Below are 4,929 nucleotides of genomic sequence, written 5' to 3' on the forward strand. Positions count from 1 at the left end.
TATGAAACTGTACTCTCCCTGATAATATAGCCTCCCTGGTTTTCCAATATTGGTTAGACTTTCCAATACTGGATAAACCTTCCTTCATTTCTCTCTGCTCATTGATTGAGGGGCAAAAGTTTGAGTACTCCTTGTTCGCCTTTGCATTTTCCAAATTCTTCACCTATCTCCATTACTCAATAACCTTTTTTGCCTTTGAGGTTCATGCTATTCTTATCTACTACCTAATCAAAAAACTGGTAGCTATTGTTTACAGACCTCCAGGTCACTCCCCTGCCTTCCAAAATGAGCTCAGTACCTGACACACAATTTTTTCTCTCCTCCTCAAATTTTACCTTTATCCCAAAGGACTTTGACATCCATATTGACTCTCTCTCAAGGACTCTAACCACTCTTGCCCTCAATTTACCCATTTCCCATGACCTACTCCTCCATCCTACTTCAGTCACATGCAAAGAACTCATGACCTTGATCTCTCCTATCACATACAAATACACCACCTCCAGGTTCCTGAATTCTGAAATCCTGTTATCTAATCATAATCTATTGCCTCTCTACCTCTCCATCTTCCTTCCCTTGCAATATCCTGCAAACCATGCACTTTGTTTATATTGTAACCTTTTAATGCATCAACCCTTGAGTCTTCTCCCAGGCCTTTTCCCCTGCACTAGACACTTTTTCCTTTTTTTCCCCATCTTGACCTTTCGGTGAACTAGTTTGATTTTATAATGTCTTTTTCTCTTCTGTCCCTAGCTACCATATTAAATCACTGACTGAACTCAATCAGGGTTTAGCCTTAGATTACTCCTGCCATCTGCCACCATGTATTTCTGAATGAATGAAGGCTCTTTGTCTTATTATCCCCCCCAAATAGCTTATTCATAATAACTAATTAACAAGCATGTACTAAATACCTAATATACTAAGCAATATACTAGGTGTTGGCAATACAAAGACAAAAATGAAATAATACTTATCCCTAGAAGCTTACATTCTTTTGGGGGAGACTACATGTGCATTAATACATACAAGGTAAGGAGGCAGCTAGGTGGCACAGTGGATAAAGCACCAGCCCTGAATTCAGGAGGATCTGAGTTCAAATCCAGCCTTAGACATTTGACACTAGCTGTGTAACCCTGAGTAAGTCACTTAACCCTCATTGTCCCACAAAAAAAATACATGCTAGGTAAATTGAAGGGGACATTAATGATTTGGGAGGTCAGAAAAAGCTACATGTTTAAAGTATAGCATGAGCAGAGTTTTGAAGGAAACACAAGATTCTAGAAAGCATAGATGGATTTGCAATGCAGTTCAGGGATAGAATCCAGGCAAGGTCAAAGTCATATATGTGAGAGATGGAGTATTGTATAAGAGGAATAATAAGAAGGTGAGTTTGAGCTGGACTGTTAAGCACAGGAAAGGGAATAATATAAAATAAGATTGAAAACGTAAGCTAAAACAAGTTGTAAAGGGCTTTTAAAACCAGATGGGAGGTTATACTTGATCCTAGGGACAATGAGGGTCTACTGAGTATTGGTATGTCATGGTCAGATCTTCACTTTAGGAAAATCACTTTGATAGTGAAGCAGAGGATGGATTGGAGAATGGAGATATGTGAGGTAGGGAGGCCAATTAGGGGGCTAATGCAATAGTCCAGGAGTGAGATAATTAGGACTTGAACTAAGGTGACTCCATGGGAATAAGTACTTAAGATATGTCTTGTTAATTGAATGGGCTAGAGTGCATCAGCTAATTTCCAATTTATCATAGATGGAACACAGGAAAGGAAGGGAAATCAGAGATGACTGGGCCATTTGTATAAGCAAACAAGGTCTTGATTGGATTTTAATGAATCAGAAATATTATCAATTGATCTCAGGAAAGTTACTACTTAATCACTACTACTTTGCTGTGTTTCTTTAGCTTTCATCATCCACATAAAATAGGAATTCTTTAGTGTAGTCATTTGCCTAATGAAAATAGAGCCTTCTTTATTTTTCCATTATATAGATGCAAAAATCGTTAGTTAAAGTTTCCCACTGTAATGGAGTTGAGGAAGAGACAAAACATATATTGTTTAATGACTTATGTTTACTTTGATTCTTTTTTATGGGGAAACTATTGGAAGATAAAGGCATTGATGATGATATTTTATAAGTTCAAACTGTATTTGAAAAAGTTGTGATCTATTTTTAATGTTTATTTTATTTTTCTCCTACATCATTTATACTAAGGAACTGTGCCTTTGGGAGTATGCACCACCGCTGAATATTGTTTGTGCCCCTTGAATGAGATTTCTTTATAAGTGCTTTAATATTTTTATGAACCTTGTTCTTTTCAGTGATCATCTTCTCTCTATCAAAGTTAATCATGACTCATCTGTGCTTTCTCACCCTGTGTAATTCACATTCATGTCATTTCTATTACTCCTCCACTGACCTTCAATACTCTGCAGGCCTTCTACTAGGTCTTTACTGCTTAATGTATATCAATATGATATTGGGAGCTGTCCATCTGTTAGCTCTCAGTCTCAATACAATTGGCACACTTCCTTTTTCTGGTCATATGTGTTCTTGATGATGTCTTTTATACAACTTCTTCAGGGGAGTTCCTTATCTGTTATTTCCCTATACCAATGAAATGATAGGTGCAATCCCTTTTTCAAGTCATGTGCTAGTTATAATATGCTGCTGCCTGTTTACACCCACCATGGACATACCTAGAATTTTAAGTCTTTGCAGATCATTTTCTGTCATATAACATGACTGGCAGGATGTTGGTTTTGAAAAGTCTAGTTTTTCCAGTGACAAAAGGAAACAGGTATGATTGGCTAATTTTCTTTATTTTTAATTTAATTATAGGATTAGGCTCCTTTCTTTAGGAAAAACTAGCTCTAACAGCTAAACCAGGCTAACAAAGATCATCTCTTAAATCTAGGTTACCTATAGATTTGGTGAACAGATATATTGGGAGGACTTTATCATTTAGTAGCAGATAATTTGGAAGAATAAAATAATCAGAAGATTATAAGGTTTTCAGGGCAGCTAGGTGATGCAGTGGTTAAAGCACCGGCTCTGGATTCAGGAGTACCTGAGTTCAAATCTGGCCTCAGACACTTGACACTTACTAGCTGTGTGACCCTGGACAAGTCACTTAACCCTCATTGCCTCACCAAAAAAAAAGATTATAAGGTTTTTGAAGGTTTTTCAAAAGGGTAAAATTAAATCCCCTTTTCTAGTAGAAACCAGGGATGCTCAGAGGCTAAATCCTTCTTTATGGCAGCTGGAGAAAGGTTAGCTAGAGGTTAAGTTTTGTGTGTTTTTTTTCCCCATTCTTCATATTTAAGCTCCCTTTTTTCTTGGACTAGAATCTAAGTTGAGTCATAGACTCTTCTAAGGTAAATGAGGGATGACTGCTAAACAATATGTAAACATAATTCAACATATTCTTTTCATTTTTTACTCAGGTCTGGGCATGACTCATTAATCATTAGGAATATACACTGAAATAATACTTTCCTTATTAGTAAAATAATATTTTCAAAACTTGGAGGATCAAATGGTTTATGTGGTGACAAAGAAGACCTCCATATGGGTCCTTCCCATTCACCCTCCCCCACAATCTCATTTCCACTCCCCTCCTGGGGCAGTGTCTCATTCATTTACAAAGTTTGCAAACTTCACTATTCCTTGGAATCTATCAATTCTGCTTTGCATCTAAGCATGAGATGAAGCACTTTTGGGGAATGCACTCCCACCATCTACCCCTAATGGATGATGGACTTTTCAGGGAAATCTTGCCTCTAAGAGCCTTGCAGTAGGAATTCATGTGAGTCCCACAACTTTGTAAGTGGGGAGAATTGGCCTTTCATCACTTGCAACAGGAAAATTTAGCACAGAATCTTCCATGATGTGTGCAGCTGATAAGTTGTTTTTGTACCTAGAGAGACCAATGGGACTTGAGCAATGTCTATTGTAATAAGGGTTTTGTGACGCTGTCCCCCATCCATATGGCATGTTAGTGTTGTTGTATAGGTCAAAAGGAGGCAGACTAGACATCTCTAGCCTCTTTCGTCACCTACCTTTCTCCAGGGGAGACTTTATTTCCTGCCAGAAGAGGAAGCAAGAAGTTGGGGCCTTAAGCTTGACTACTATGTGCTTCTTTTTTCAAGTACTATTCCTGTTTGTTATTTTATTCAAACTAATTTTAAAAAATTAGTTTCAAAAGAAAATTATAACAAAACTAGAATATTAAGGTCTTCAATGCCCATGATTCTCAAAGCAGCATCTTGACTACACCCTGTGTTGATGGCAGTGACAGTGATGGAGCACTTGAAGGAAGCTTTCCAAATTCCAGTCATTTTCCTAGCCCTTTCTCTCCCAAAGGCACACTGGTGCTGCTTGGCTGTTTGTCACTGCCATGTCTGGTTTTGATGCCTTGCCCCGAGGATGCAATGCTTGCTCTGTTTGGAGCCTGATCATATACAAAGTTTCGACAGGATGCAAGTTTGGACTCCAGTGCCCCGACTTTGCAAAGCAAGTCTCCTGCGATGTTCAGGACTGATATCCTGGCAGCTGGTGTGAGGAGTGCCCCCATAGCTGTCCTCCAAGCCTCTCTTAAATGATCCAGGTGTGTTTACACTGGCACTGGGTCCTTGGTGTGTTACAGGTGTGGATGGCACAGGCACAGTGGCCTGCACAGCAGTGTCAGTCCTCTCTACTTCCAATGAATTGTACATAGGAGTCCTGGGTTTCTCTTGCTTCTGCTGCACTGCTAATTCCTGTCACAAGTCTCTGGCTTCATCTTTCAATTGCTGAACAGATTCCAGGAGATTCTCTTTCTCATCAAGTTCACTCTCCAGAAAGGCATTCCTTTCAATGGCCTGATTCAACCTCTGCTCAGAGTCTTCCAAAGACATTATAGTAGCTC

At 38.9% G+C, this 4,929-nt stretch overlaps 1 pseudogene; it reads right to left on the minus strand.

The window, feature by feature from the left end:
• Positions 1-4,275: 4,275 nt before the first annotated feature.
• LOC122751457 lies at positions 4,276-4,929 on the minus strand (annotated as a pseudogene).

The sequence above is a fragment of the Dromiciops gliroides genome, chromosome 3 (genome assembly GCF_019393635.1).
Source record: "Dromiciops gliroides isolate mDroGli1 chromosome 3, mDroGli1.pri, whole genome shotgun sequence".
NCBI lineage: Eukaryota > Metazoa > Chordata > Mammalia > Microbiotheria > Microbiotheriidae > Dromiciops > Dromiciops gliroides.